This window comes from Haemaphysalis longicornis, unplaced genomic scaffold (assembly GCF_048455015.1).
Source record: "Haemaphysalis longicornis isolate Haplotype H1 unplaced genomic scaffold, Haemaphysalis longicornis Haplotype H1 scaffold_1, whole genome shotgun sequence".
Classification (NCBI taxonomy): Eukaryota; Metazoa; Arthropoda; class Arachnida; order Ixodida; family Ixodidae; genus Haemaphysalis; species Haemaphysalis longicornis.
This window is the reverse complement of record NW_027526203.1, coordinates 422,984,851-423,000,355: the sequence shown is the minus strand read 5'-3', so window position 1 is coordinate 423,000,355 and position 15,505 is coordinate 422,984,851. Positions and strand designations below refer to the sequence as shown.

At 51.7% G+C, this 15,505-nt stretch overlaps 1 protein-coding gene and 1 long non-coding RNA gene across 3 annotated transcripts in view; one reads left to right on the top strand and one right to left on the bottom strand.

Moving 5' to 3' along the window:
- Positions 1-15,505, bottom strand: part of LOC144155665 (protein APCDD1-like) — a 325,627-nt gene that overhangs the window by 281,321 nt on the left and 28,801 nt on the right. The window lies entirely within an intron of this gene.
- Positions 1-15,505, top strand: part of LOC144155667 (uncharacterized) — a 62,873-nt gene that overhangs the window by 31,771 nt on the left and 15,597 nt on the right. The gene's annotated exons all lie outside the window — the stretch shown is intronic.

Genomic DNA, 15,505 nt, shown 5'->3' with positions numbered 1-15,505 from the left:
CTGGTATACGTGTTTCCCCGCATGAAAGGGGTCACTCGTACATCACCCCTATGTCACATGGCACAAGCCGCTTGGAGTACCTCTTTTCGCACTTTTCGCCGCAAGTGCCAACGCAGAGTTATATTGAGAAAAGAAGCTTGGGGCTGCACTAGATGCCTAAGATGTCGGAAGACGCTAGAAACATAAAACAACTCCCGGAATGCGCGTTTCTGGTGTGAGCGCCCAGCGGGCGCTATGTAATTCTGCGATCGATAATAACGTCGCGAAACCTTTCAGTTGTGTCAATACGTTCGATTGCTTACTGGTGCCTCGGACGTCTCTTAAGTTCAAAGAAAATTCTGAGAGCTTATCTTCTAGTCGTGCTAAATGTTTCAACGAGGAGCCACCATCGAAAACACCTATTTCTATGACGCTTCGCAAACGGCACGCCCAGTTTTAACTTCTTTCCTCGCGCCACTTAAAGAAATCACTGCCACACTACGTGTAGAGATGGCGGCGCGTATAGAAGGCATTGCAGCTGATGGCGCTTCCATACAGGACGACGATGCACTCGGCCAAAGGCCAAGCTTCGCCGGCTGGGCACTCGCGGGCCCGTGCCAGGTGCTCCTGCAAATACGCAGCCGCTTCGTATAACAAACGGCGCACTTAGGGCACAGAAGCTCGTGATTACCGTCGACCGGGCTCTGTCTTCTGAGAAGCGACCGTTCATTACGAATACAGCACGCCAAAGAACAAAGGCAATTTGGAAGCACATCATGAATTTCTCTAAGCAGGGAAGCTCCTCGACTGAATCGATTCCCTCTGCGCTGTTTCCTCGGCCCGGTTCTGAGAGGCACCGGATGGGCGCCCTTTGTGTTCCCTCCTTCGGCACCTTAGAAAAGCCATTTTAAGCCTCATTAGGCCGATAATTAACACCGGCTTATGCTGCAAATTGGAACACAGCCGCTGTCGAGGGCCACGAAGAGGGGGACAAGCAACGTGTCCGCACGTGCCAGGAGGAAGTCGCTCATGCGGGCCTCCGGAGACTCCCGAGGTTCACGCGCGATCCGGCGTGGTGATTAGACACTTCTCCGAGTGAACCCGCGGAAACGAGGTCGCTGCATGCGCTTGCTTCTACCTTCTCCCTTCGGTCTCCGCCACTATAGCTAGCGACTGCTGCAGAGAAAAGGCTGCAACGCCAACGAAGGGTCGCGGAGAACTCGCCACGACATCCTCTGTGGGGCCCTTTTATTGTGTTTTGGATTGCAGCGGGCTAAGCGTGCCGAAATTTGCCTTCCCCCTTCCTCTCAGGTTTGGGTCATAGAAATGCTGGACATTCCAGTTTGAATATTTGCGCCAAGAGGAGGAGGAGGAGGAGGAGGAGGAGGAGGAGGAGAAAACTTTATTTAATAGTGAGATGGAGCTCGTAAGAAGGGTGCACAACCGCCTCTGAAAGTGCGCTTCCTGTCCAATGTTCCTGTACTTTGCCGCAATTTTTGGAAAAATTAAAAAAGAACAAATTAGCAAACCAGTTACGTGTCCGATCTATTAGTGGAATATTTTAGGAGGAGAGACCTACAGATGGATACTTTAAGAGTAATGCTTTAGGGTAAGATCCAGAAATTTAAGACCTAGCGGCCACTACTTTAAAGCAGTTAACTAACTTAAACTGTGCCTCTCTTCGAGTTGTGATTAGTTTGTTGTGGCACAACTAAACGTTACAGTTTTAGTTAGTCAAGACTGAGAAGTATAGATGCGCTATTAGCGTATTTATACTTCTCGTATTTCTACTCAACTGCTACTTGTGTAATTGGCATGCTAAAATTTAACCTTGGTTCGAATCCCACCCACCTCAATGTTTAACGCGTTTTCTTTTCAACTCAGTTAGTTTGTTTATAGAAACTTCCCTGAAATCATTCAGAGCACTCGTTGCCGCGTTTTAACAGCGGGCCTGTTGTTACTGGCCGTAAGTTCGCTGCTGCAGGGAAAAAAACACAAGAAAATGCCGAGCGCTCGTGAGCGCGTGTCTCGCGGTGACCGCGGAGCGTCCTGAGCACGCGCAGTGGCTTTAGCAAAAAAAAAAAAGCTCTCAAAAACCCCGAGGAGCGAGAAAATGGCGAGCGTTCATGAGCGCGTGCCTCGCGACGACCGCCGAGTCCCTGGCTCGCGCAGTGGCTTTAGGAAAAAAAAAAGACTCCAGCGCTGTCGTCAAGCGCTACTGCGCATGTAAAACATCATGCACACCTCCGGCTAACGACGACGACGGTTGAACGCGAACCTTTCTCGGGATGGATTTTTTGGTTGGCCAATCACACACTGCGACTATGTACTACTATGGAGGTACGCACCACTTTTCTAGAATACCCACAGCAACTCTCCGTTGTGCACTCCGTAGGCTTTACGTTTGGGTTTGGGGTGTACGGCGCTCTTGGCGTTCGCTTCGACCATTTCGAAATGGAGCGATCGGGTAGACGCTGGCTTCATAACGCGGGGGAACCAGGTTCGATTGCGGCGTACGGGGAGAGTTTTTTTCTCTCACTTCACCCACGATCATTCAGCACCATCGTCGAAGAACGTTGCTTTCCTGCAGGGCGTATTAGCGTACAACGGCATCAGTGAAGACAAAAAAGCTTCGCCTTTTAAAAACACATTACCACTGGCTTAGCTCGGCTATGCCAGGATATACGTAGCGTGAGCTAAGGTTCAACTGGTTATTCTTAGCTTTCCTGGTTTTCTAGGATTAACTTGATTATCATGCTGACTGCTGCTTCAATGACACACACACGGTATGCACATTATGTGTCACATGTATATTTTTCAAGCGGCTCCGGCGCAGCGTCACCAATTGTCCCTGACCTAAGCTGGTTCCACAGGCGCACGCCGGTGTTGCTACGGTGCATAAGCCATTGGTTCCACACCCGGCCACCCCTCGGATAATCATCAAGTGGACCGAGCCGCCACGTGTGGAACGGAGGTCGGCGAAAACGCTGGACGCGTGGGGTGTGGTTCCACAGGCGCGCGCACGAGCCATCCGTTCCGCACCCGGCCACCCCTCGCATGATCATCAACTGGGCTGGGCCGCCACGTGCCGCGCTTGCGCAGCACGGCTCTCCAGGAGCCACGCGAAACTGCTCAACCTCGGCCAGTGTCGCTCACGCTACAAAACTCCAGCACTAATGCTAAAGATTAAAAGGCACCCTGCTTGGGAGAGGTCATCGCGGCCGCTAAGCCTTTGTGGATAATTGGAGACATGACTACGAGCGTGCGAATTCTTCCCGAGATGACTTGCAGGTCCCGCCACCGTTGCCTCGAGTCGATGACGAAGAGCTGGTGGAAGTAGAGCACTGCACGGGCCCGGGCCGGCCCAAAAGCCCGGGCCCGACCCGGCCCGCAGGCCGGGCCGGGCCGCCCGAAGTCGATTATCGGCGGGCCCGGGCCGGGCCCGGGCTCAATGGCGCGGGCCTGGGCCGGGCTCGGGCTTGGCGCCGTGGGCCCGGGCTGGGCCCGGGCTTAATGGCGCGGGCCCGGGCCGGGCTCAGGCTTGGCGCCGTGGGCCCGGGCGGGGCTCAGGCTTGAATTCATAGGCCCAGCCGCTAATAGTTCCGACGCAAAGTGTAGAAAAGAGGATTGAAATGAATATTCTGAGTTTAATTTTACCCGCTTCTTGATGTTAGTTGTACAAATTGTTTTAAAAACGGGTTTTGCTGGGTCCGATAGTCGCTATACTGTAATTTTAATGACATTTTATGTACCGCATAAAGATTTTATATTTTGGTGTATAACTACCAAAAATAGGATTACAAGGAATCTCCTAGGGGGGAAGAAAGTAATTCAGACGACCTGGAGCTGCGTACCTATGACAATGTACAGGTGTGTTTTAGATGTCGCACAAATCGAAATGCGGCTGCCGTGGGCGGGAATCAAACTCGCGTGCTAGATGAAACACCATCGCCTAAAAACCATTGCAGGTAAAATATTTCAACGCACGTACATACTCGTGGATTCAAATGTGGAGCAAAAAATTTCAGCGATACCAACTTGTGGCTGAGACACCCATGTGAAGTTGCCAAGAGTCTGGTCGTCAAAGGTGATGGTGTCTCTTCGACTCTCTCGTGTAAAAATACGAGCTTTCACGCCGATGCGGCGTGAACTGCAGACGGTGTAAGCTGAAGTACTTTTATACCCTTATTTTTTCCGTTTCAGTTCATGGCGTGCTTGTACAGACTACATTCTCCGTCTGATTGCCCGCTACGAAGAAACTGAACAAAATATAATAAGCAAATTTTCTTCACCGTTTAAAAGCGGGCCTGGTCATTCGCACACGGGCCCTCCCTATAGGCTCAAAAATAAATGACCGGGCCGGGCCGGGCCTGGGTTTGAGACGACGGGCCCGGGCCGGGCCCGGGCCAGCTTCGCTTACAAATGCCCGGGCCCGGGCCGGGCCCGGCCTAGGCGTTACGGGCCCGGGTCGGGCTCGGGCTTCACAAAGCGGGCTCGGGCCGGGCTCGGGCCTTGAAATCAGGCCCGTGCAGTGCTCTAGGTGGAAGTCTACAATGCTGAGGATGACTTTGCATCCACCACTCGCCGAAGAGGACGGCCTCTTCGATGCATATGCCGACGATTGCTTGCCCCGCAACATGCTCTGGGCTAGAGCACTGCACGGGCCGCAATTTCTAGGCCCGGCCAGACCCGGCCCGACAGAGACTCGGCCCACGCCCGGCCCAGGCCCGACAAATTTTTAAAATGTAAGCCCGAGCCCGGCCCGAGCCCGACGAATTTCTAAAAACTGAGCCCGAGCCCGGCCCGAGCCCGACAAATTTCTAAAATATGAACCCGGCCCGAACCCGACAGAATTCAACAAAATGAAAAAAGTGCCTCTTTCCTGTCAGTTTTCCTTTCTCCAGTTGTGCCTGGCGCATATTCTGTTTACATGATGAAGTACCAACTAGCTCGCATCGACACATTATAAACATTAACTCGAAGAAGTTTGCTGTTACCCTAAAAGGCATCAGCAAAAAGCCAATACGACTACTTTGGATGTAATTTTCCTTTAAATTTGGACCGAACTTTGTACAACTTAAATATTCTCACTTATAAGCTGTATTTTCAGTAGTTTAACTTCATTTGCCACTTCATATGCAACTTCATTTGCCAGTCTTCGAAATCAAGCACACCGAGGATACCTTAAATAATTCTGAGCAAAAGGATAATTTTTTAGCCTTGCAATTCTTCAGCAGATATTGCGCCTTTCGTTGTTTGAGCAGACGATGCGTCAGGTTTCAGCACTTCTTTTTTGTCTTTTCCTCTAGCTAAGTTGGCTGCATTATTTCATTTGCACTTCTGTTCTTTCTTGCCTTTAATCATGGTTTTAAAATAATTCTTACCCGAAAAATTATGGGCTTTGTTTCGAAAATGGGTCCTTCAAACTCGACACACAGTGCAAAGTCCAGGTCATGTTTTTCCTGTTTTGTTTTAGTTTGAAAAGCAGAATGGTTTTAGTTGGAGGCCGATGCCGCCGTGCGAGATCTGTGCTCGCCATGGACATATGCAAGGCGTATGACAACGTTAGTCACGCTGCCATCCTACAAGTTCTCAATGGCCTCCACCTTCCAGACAAAGTCTGCGATTTCGTCCGATACTTCCTTCAACACCGTTCTTTTTCCATCCGCATCAACGGAGCAAGTTTCGGTCACTTTACACCAGTCCGAGGCGTACCACAAGGGTCTGTCCTGTCTCCGCTTCTTTTCAACATCGTCATGTTGCCGCTAGCTTGGCACCTTGCTTCAATCCGAGATCTATATTTCCTCATGTACGCGGACGACATTACGGTGTGGTCAGTGCATCCAGACCTGTCACGACAAGCCGAGTGCCTCCAGCAAGCACTAACAGACTGCCAGAGGTGGTGCGAGTATGCGGGCCTCACTCTCTCGCAAGAGAAGACTGCTTTACTTCCCGTGGCCAACGCTTGGGGCCGCCGCCTCCTTGCTGTGTCTCCCATTTCACTGCTACTGAATTGGAACGACATCCCCACGGTTGACCGTCTTCGGGTCCTAGGACTAGAAATATCGTCATCAGGGTCAGCAGCTCAGTGGCTACGATCTGCTCGACAGAAGGCCGGACAGATGCTCCACCTCGTTCGCCGCATCTCGCAGAAGTCTGGCGGGGCCTGCAGGACGATTGCCCGTCTCCTAGTGCGCGCCGTACTACAGCCACGGCTTGTGTATCAGGCACAGTTCCAGCACATGACGAAAGCGGACTGGGCTCGGCTTGAGGCCATCAACAGGGCCGCCATGCGCACCATTACTGGCCTCCCTCGCATAACACCAATTCCACCGCTACAAGCCGAAGCCCAGCTAAACACGCTTGATGAACTCATTCATCAGCGTCGTTCCACACGCCTGCTGAAACGTGGGCTGGTTCCAGAGGCGGCATCTCTGGCCGCGTACATGGGCCAGCCGCCGAATACGATGCCAGCCTTTTCCGTCGCAAGGCCCCCCTGGCTCTACCATCAGGTGACGGACAACAAGCCTCTGGCAAGGCTACATGTCCGAACCTCTGGCCTTTATCAACCTCCGGATGCAGCCCTACTTCATGTCGGTCACTGGGCGCCTGCGACGCGGCCACGAGTCATGCAGGCTTTTGTGGACGCCGGGGCACACGACTCCCTCGTAACAACAGCCTTGGCTTGTCCTTCTCACCCAATCTTAAACCAGAGCTGCGCCTACGAGACCCTCCGACCTCTACCAAACCTGTTGGGAGAACTTACTGCTATTGGGGATGGTCTCCAAGCACTTGCATCGACAGTAACTACCGGCGTGAAACTGGAAATTTACACGGACTCAACGACAGCGATACGTGATTTACGTCGCGTTGCGCGTAGCACCAGCATGTCGGCACGTATTCACGCGATCCTGGACACATACCCATGCCCTGTGCGTGTTTTGTGGGTTCGCCGGGACATGCTTCCTGCCCACATAGCGGCGGATCGCGCCTGTCGCCGTATAGACCTTTCACGGCCGCTACCACTTCTTCCAGTGTCCACCCTAGAAGAACTGCTGGTGGAAAAGGAAAGCCTCCGCCGCGCCACGCGTGCTTTACTTCCACCGCGTGGAACTGACCTCCCCAGTGGGCTCGCTCGCTGGGAGGAGGTGCTGCTGCGGAGGCTTCGAGTTGGGGTGGCCTTATCCCCAGCAGTGACCCACGCTTGGCCTGCCCGCTATCATTCACCGTTTGCGGACACCTGTCCCTTTTGTACGGTCCCTGCGTCCGAAGCCGACACGAGCCACCTTCTTTGGACCTGCCCTGCCCTGCAAACCTCTCGCCTGCAACACCTCCGAGGCACAGGGCTCCATCCTGGGAGACCCCCTGATCTACAGCGGTGGATCTGGGGCCCGCAGTACCGGTCTCTGCTTACGTTTCTGCGTGACACAAATGTGATGTCGTACATATAACTGTTATGCCGTAAAGCAAACTCTCGCAAAAAAAAAAGAAGAAGGAAGAGACAGTCATGTTGTAGTCTGTGGCTGGAGAGCCCTTGTTTTCTAGCCCGCTTTCTCCCACTCATGCTGATGGGGCCAAAACGTTTTTTTTTTATTGATGTGAAGGCTTTCTAAGCGCAATAGTCTTTTTTCACATCTTTTATTGGCGCCGTAGTGAATTGGGCTTTCGCTTTTTTTTTTTTTCACTTCCTGAGAGATCAACAAGAAAACATTTTGTTGTCAAGCATTTAGAATTTGTGGCACAGGATTGCCGCGCCTCAGGGTCTGCCCGGGCCGGCGGTGGAGAGGTGGGCGCAATCGGGCTTTATAGCATTTTGTCGAGCATGAATCAGCCTGCATCAGGTCACTTTTTAGATGCGACTGCATCTCATTCCCTCGCCTTGTCCCTGCATCCGGCGTTGGCGTTGTTGTCGGCGTCCGCCCCTCCCCCATTCTCCTCGCCGCGTGAGCTGCGCTCTCCGCCGCTCACCCCCTCTCCTCTCCGATAGCGAACACTCTCTCGCGAGGGGCATTGGATTGGATTGGATTGGATTAAAGTGGATTGTGTTGGATTGTGTTGCGTCATAGCCGCGGCAGACGCACTGGTGCCGGCGCGTCCCCTCACCGTTATGCGCGCTATAAAACGCGGTGCCTGCGCCGCTCCGCTCCATCGTTCCAGCGCCGTTCCTCCGCTGTCCAACGCTGCAACGTGAACCCCCTATGCGTCGCATCTACACAGGGGTTCCCGCGAGGGGAGGTGGGAGTTTTTAGATGCGACTGCTTCTCATTCAGTCGCCTTGTCCCTGCATCCGGCGTCGTCAGCGTCCACCCCTCCCCCATTCTCCTCGCCACGCCAGCTGCGCTCTCCGCCCCTCACTCCCTCTCCTCTCCGATAGCGAACACTCTCTCGCGAGGGGCATTGGATTGGATTCGATTGGATTGGCTTGGCTTCGATTGGATTTGATTGGATTTGGATTGGATTGGATTAAAGTGGACTGTGTTGCGTCATAGCCGCGGCAGACGCACTGGCGCCGGCGCGTCCCCTCACCGTTATGCGCGCTATAAAACGCGGTGCCTGCGCCGCTCCGCTCCATCGTTCCAGCGCCGTTTCTCCGCTGTCCAACGCTGCAACGTGAACCCCCTATGCGTCGCATCTACACAGGGGTTCCCGCGAGGGGAGGTGGTAGTTTTTTTTTTTTTTTTTTTTCTCCTTTGCTTCTGTGTGCTTCTCTACTCTCTTTCCTTCCTTCTGCCCCGCGGCAAAATAATGCCATAAAGAAACTCCACAACAACAAAAAAAGGGCTGGCACGTGTTGCCGCTTGCACGAGCGGCACTGAATGTCCCGGCGACGTGGCCAACAGCAAAGCAGCGACTAACTGCGCCCAAGGTTGCCAACGCTGGCTGGTTTTGTGCGCAAAGCTCCATTCAGGTGTGACCGGGAGGATTTTTTTTTTCTATTTGCCTTTGCGTCCTCGCTCCCTTTGTCAAAGGGTCATCAGCATCGTCGTCGTCGACGTCGTCATCAGCCTAGTTATGTCGACTGCTGGATGAAGGAATCTCTCACAGGCCTCCAACTGCAGGTATCCTGCGCTGTCCAAATCCAGTATTTGCCCCCACATTTCCTTATCTCGTCCCTCCGCCCAGTTATCGGTCTTTCCCTGTGCTTCTAGTCTTGTCCCTCGGAAGCCATTCGCTACCCTGGTGGTCCACCGGTTTGCAGTTCTCCGCAGCACGTGTCCAGCCAAACTTTCGTTTCTTTCTCTTGGATATCTTCCGGTCAAGCTTGCTTTCCAGTCTGTAAGTGTTACTTCTAACCTTCTTTTTTCCATGCCTCATCGGCCCTACCTAAGTTTTATCTCAAGGCGCTTAGTAAGTACCCAAGCTTCAGCGCCGTAATTCATCACTCGGACTATACGCATTTGTTGCATACCATTCTCTTTCGCGACAGAGATAGCCTGTATAGCGTTCATTACTTCAGAGTGTCTTCTCAATGCTTTCCAGCCATAGCAATTCTACGCTTGATTTTCCTTTGGTTTTTTGGATCGGCAATCGCAACTTGCCCAAGATAGTTATATTCACCCACATCTCCTAGTATTTGATTGCTTAGACTGAAAGGGGCGCTTTCAGCATGCCTATTTGACGTTGCTCTCTTCTTGCTCGTATTCATATTTAATCCCACCACAAGGCTTTCCGAGTACAGTTCCTGAAGTATTCTTTGCAGGTCTTCTCTCGTATGGTCCAGAATATCTCTGCTTAGGTGGAGGCGTGTAAAAACCCATGCCTACTACTCGCATCACGCATACTCATTTTATCACACCAGAAAAATGTGATATCTACGCGATTCAACAAATGTGTGCTTCATTCACATCGACCGAGAAACCCTCGGAAAGACCTTTTATTTGTAATTGTTCTATAGGGAGTAGCCAGTGGCAGCTGGAGTTAACTTCGTACAGCGGCTTTTTATGCTTACGCTCTTTCTGTTTACCGTTAAGCGAACGTAGATGGAGAAGCGAATCCAGCGAACCGACGCGTGCACCGTTCGCGGCATCGCGAGAAACAGTGAGCTACTCGGCCTTTGTCGCCCTTTTCTAATGCTTCCCCCGACCTGTTTTCCGCTTGCTTCCTCTGGCCGATTGTTTCTTTTCTTTTCGTTGTTCTTGTTTAATTAGAAAAATATGCATGCGAGCGAGAGAGCTTTATCCTGGGAGCGGCGCGCAACGGCTCCTCTCGGTTAAAGGGAGTGAAGCGCGCGGGCCATAAACAACGCGCGCCGAGGCTTAGTGAAACTCGGGCGTGAGCTGTGTGCTGCCTAAATTTTGCGTCCGCTTTGCTGCTTTGGCAAAGGGATTGCATTTTCCCTGCGTCGAACACCGTTGGCACTGAGTCCGTTGTGTGTGCCGCCCGGGGCGGTTGCACAAACAACTCAGTGCGAGGTCTGTCGTCAGCAGAGTCGAACGCGGACTAGTTCATGGTAGGTTAAAGCCGTACACTTTACCCTTGCAAACAGGCTTGTCCCTTGCACGAAAAAATAAAATAAACATGTCGACCGCCTTTCCGATTGTAGGTCACACGGCAATCGTGCCAGTGCCAAACAAAAACGTAGTCCATTGACTCGATTCTCTTGCAGACAATTTGAAAAAAATCTCGAAAAAGCATGAAAAAACGTCGTAACTGCATGCCTAAGTTGCTGATGACCCCATGCTGTACATGTTGTACATGCTGTTTTTAAATGTACAGCAAGAAGTGTTATACACGCACTGTGCTCCCGAAACACGAACGACTCTGAAGCTTTGTTAAAAACCACTATAATCCCAGGTAGTTAGTATACGGAGCTGTTTTGATACACTTACACGAGCTTACCGCACCCGCGGGTAGCATTTCCGAACATACAAAATTGCTTCGTTACTCTGTTTCCTGATTCTCACAACGTATTACTGCGTGTGTGGAGCGAAGATATATAAAATGGGTACGCGACAATTAATCGAACACCGATTCACCGAAAGCGTGTTGATTTCACCTAAGCCGGTTCATCGAACGCCGTTTCGTCGAAGTAACGTCGCCCGTTTTATCGAATCCTGTTTGGAAGCTTCGGGAGCGACTACTATGCTGCTAAAAAATATCAAGCCCTTATAATCACCGGGGATGCATGAAGAGCTAAATACTTGGTAATTTTAGGGTCGCTTTAAAAAACGCGCCTTTTTCAAGCACAAGTGTTCACCGCTGCCCATTTCAGTGGCGATTATCGGCAATGTGCAACAAAACGAACGTACTTCGGGTGATGCTGCCTCTTCTTTTTGCTTTTTATTAACGTTTTTTTTTCTGGAACCGTCTTTCTACGAAGCGTTTGACAGCAAAAGTTGCCAGAAGGTACATATTTTGGTACGCACTGCTAATTCATCAACCGAATGACAGAAATCTAAATGACGTTTATTTTGAAAGAAAGAAGTGAGCTGTATAGTTAGTTACATTGTACGCTGGCAGAACAGCGTACAAGAACACAGTCACTGGCTTAGTTGGTTAGCAATCGCCGTCAAAACGTATTTTAGCAGCATGTTGCGCCGGTTGTCGGAGACGCGTTTGGTGGCTTCTTTGGCCAGTACAGCCTTTCTCTGCTTTGGCGGCTGCTGGCTCGCAGAAGGGCTTCCAGCCGGCCGTCTGCAGCTTTTCGCTCCTGTTGCAGGCGGCTGAAAAACCCAGCCAAGAGCCGGGGACGTGCGACAAGACCGAACGGATCGCGAGGTATGCGGGGAAATTGAGGTGGCGCCAGGATCAGCACTCCACCAAGCAGTTGGCGCAGCTTTCCCACGACGTAATTCTTCTCAAACAAACATACCAGCTACGAGGCAGCTGACGAGAACTCCTCCTTCAGTTCGTCGAACCTCTGCGAGCCAGCAAGTTTTTTGTAAATTCGAAAAGTAGCTCTGGTCAATTTATGTAACCGCCGAATTCTATTTGGTGAGAGGGGGGGGGGGGGGGGGTGAAAGAGGCCAGGTGGCGAAAGCGCAGAGTTGTCTAAAGAAGGCGGAAAAACTTGCGTCGTTTGCTTAAAGTATTTGCCGGTCAGTTTTCTACACGAGCCTCTAAACATTTTGAAATAAATGCCCCAGTACAACAAATAAACACAAAAGGCAGTCATCCTGAAGATATAAGCCTCCCTAAAAAACAACAAAATTATTTATTCCTGTCCGTGCACGCTAAAGGCCCTGCTCCACTGCGCACGACCTAATTCGATGAAATGTTCTCGATGAAACGCCTTTCGACCAAACGGCGTTCGGTGAAACGGTGTTCGACGAAACGGCTTCTATGAAGTGCAGTTCGATGTAACAGTGTTCGATACACTGTCTGCAAACCCGTGTAAAATAAACATCACAAACATACTTCTTAAAGAACGCACAGACGTTCATTTTTCTTAACATCCGGTAAGGGTAGTGACTGTGGCTTTGTGATTGCCTAACGAAGCTTGGAAGGACTAGAGTTTTCTCCTACGGGACATACATGCCTCCCGTTTAGAAGCGCATGCATTGACAGCAGTCCGAAATTCCATAACATCTGCAACTTCGAACTACCTAATTACGAAAAGCAAATGAAACTTGTCTTGATGATATAGTCGTGTTAGCGGCTAATTATTACTACTTTGGTGCGGAATAGTTTCAGTAAAACAAGGGTTACAGCCGTTTTCTGAAACCGCACTCCTCCCTTGCGTGCCCATGTACTGACAGCAGACGGGAATTGTGTTAAGTTTGCAATTTCTCTGTGAAGTAGTAATTGAGACAAGTAAATAACACCAGGGGTAATCATAGAGTTGTCTAAGCGGCTAATTTTCATATAATTGTTTTTGGGAAAGTTTTGACAGAACAGAAGTTACAGCCGTTTTCTTTGGAAGCATTTGTGATAAAGTTGGCTTTGCCGCAAGGCGTTTTTGCTTACAGACAGGAAAAAATTAACGAAATCCCAGCCATATAAAGCTTTGCTTTGAGAATTCCCCTAACGTCTATGACTTCGCCACGCAGACTTATGGCATAGGTTTGGCTCGAGTGTAGATTTACTGCATACTTACACATTGATACGCAGTTAATGTAGAACTTGTTTGTAGTAAAAAAAAGAGAAAACAAGACAGAACGTTACGAAGTAGTAATACCAACTACAGGGCTATTGTGCTCCACCATGTTGTATTTCTTTTCTTTCTCCTGCCATGAGCATTAAATGAGCGGATATTGCCTGCATCACGTGATACTGCAGTGCTAAATAAAGTGCTCTCTGGGAGACCTAATGCAAAGTTTCCATTTTGTAAATGACAAACAAGCTTTACTTCGCCTTACGGTGAATTTCTCGTGGGATAAACAGAATTCGGAGGAAGAGGGCTAGGCCAATGCTTTTCACGTTCGTTTTTTTGCGCCCAGTGGGACGGAAAGTCCGGTCAAGTCAATCGTCTCAAACAATGCTTGGATCAGCTGCGTCGTCGGTTCCGCCCGCTGTAAAGAACCGCGCAGGACTCACTTCCCCCAGCAAAATTACCGTTGCGCGCAGTAGAGGGACACAATCACAAAAGAAGAAAAAAAAAACGAAAGCAAGCCCTTTTTTATTTACCTTGTTCTTCGAAAGCTGGGACAAAACGAGGTTTCGCACAGACTATTCTAGAATTCTGTCGTATAAGACAGCGCCATGCATTTTCTTTTTTAGCATTAAATTCATCGAGCGACTTTTTTGCGCCTCGGCGGTAGAAAGAAGAGACGGGAGCTCGGGACTGCGCGCGCCAAACGAACGGCGGCGGCGAGCGAGGCACGAAAAAGGCGAGAAGGCTTTAATTTCGCCACAGCGGCCGGCGGGCGGGCTTTCATGTTAGGCCGAGTTTCCGGGCATTGTGTCCCCTCTCGTTTGGCGGAAATCCGAGATGCGTGGCGCGTGGCCGCTGGCCGGCCGAAGAGAGAAAAGCGCGCCGGCCGGTCAGCGGTGTCGCGTTGCCGGCCGCGTGGCTCCTCCCGGGACTCGCGGCGCACGCTCGCGCGCGTGCAGCAGCCGATCAAAAAGCTGCGCCGGGCTTGGCAATTCTGGCCGCCGGCCACTGGAGGCCAGCCCCGGAGGCCGCTGGGGAACCAATCTGGGCCTGAAACAAAGAGCGGGCCAGCGAAAGCGCTGCCGCCGCCGCCGCAGAGGCCAGCGCTGGCATCCCATTAAAGGAACACACACAACACGCCGGCGAAGGGAAGAAAGGAAAACCCGCTCGCAAAGGGGAAGAAAAAGAGAGGAATAAACTTTATTGATCGCGCCGTGAGGAAAGCACGTTCCGCGCGAGTTTTCCGGACTTGTTTCCTGGGCCCCGTCTGTCTGGCCGCGCCTAGGATCGTTCTGCCTGTCGTTCCGTTCTCTCTGTTTTTCTTCTTCCCCCGTCGCTCTCTCGAATTCGCGGCGCAGACGTATCGTATCCCGCGCTCGCGAGACCCTTGCCACAAGTGCGCTAGCCGGCGACGACGTGGACACCGGCCACCAAGCGGGACGAAACAAAAAAAGAGAAATCAAACGGGGAAGCGTAGAAAACGAAAATCGAGTTAAAGGAAGCGCCTCGAAAGAGAGACCAGGGAGGGCAGCCCGGGAAAAGAATGCGACAAGGGGAGCAGCAAGAGCAGCTCCGTCGTTGCGGGACCGAAAAAGAGGCGGCCGGCGGCAGCAGCCAGGCGATCCGGTAAAGAATCTTCCAAGGGCCAATTGTGCGGGCCGCGCGCAGAAAAACGGCTCCTTACCCGCACAGATGGATTCCACCCGGCCGTCTCGGCCGCACGTCCTCCCCCCTCCGCCACCCGTCACCTCCGTGCGTGTGTGCGCGCGCCGCCGCCTGTGGTGGTGGCTGCCCTGCTCTCCGGCGCGCAACTTCATAAAGCTCCCCCCGACAAGTGTGCGCGTGTGTGTTCGCGCGCGCCAAAGCGGAACTTGGAGATAAAGAGGCGCGGGAGAACCTCCCAACTCAAAACAAACGCGGCCAAAGGGATGAAAGAAACACAGCCACCTTGAACTTTCTTCCTCTCGCGCCTCCCGCTTGCGCTTCCTCGTGTGCCCACGCATGTGCTCAGAGGGGAAAGCGGCTACGCGTTTTGATAATATTTGAAAAGAGTGAAAGTCGGGAAGGCCAAGGGGAAGGGCGGAAAAGGGATGGTCCAGAGAAGCCGGTTAAAGTGCTGTTTTCTTTGGATCGTTGAACAAACGGCACAGCTCCCGATGTGGCGCCGAGGACGTTGTCAAATTAACAAGAAATACCGGCCCGCCGACATCTCTCTCCGTTCGAGCGCGGGGCTTAACATATAATCTCCAGCAGCGGCGATCTTGCGACGGCGCGAACAACGCTGAGCCCCATTGAACCTCGAGAACACAGCAGCGACGGCACAAAGGAGTGCTGCAGGAGTTTTTTATACGCCTCAGGGCCGCCGAATGCCGGAAACCCTTCCCAAGGTTCCGCTTAATCTTCGGTGTACATAACGTCGGGAGGACATCCCAAAGTTTGTCGAGCGGCCCAATAATCTTCCTGGCCACAAGAGGGCAAGCTATATATTTCTCG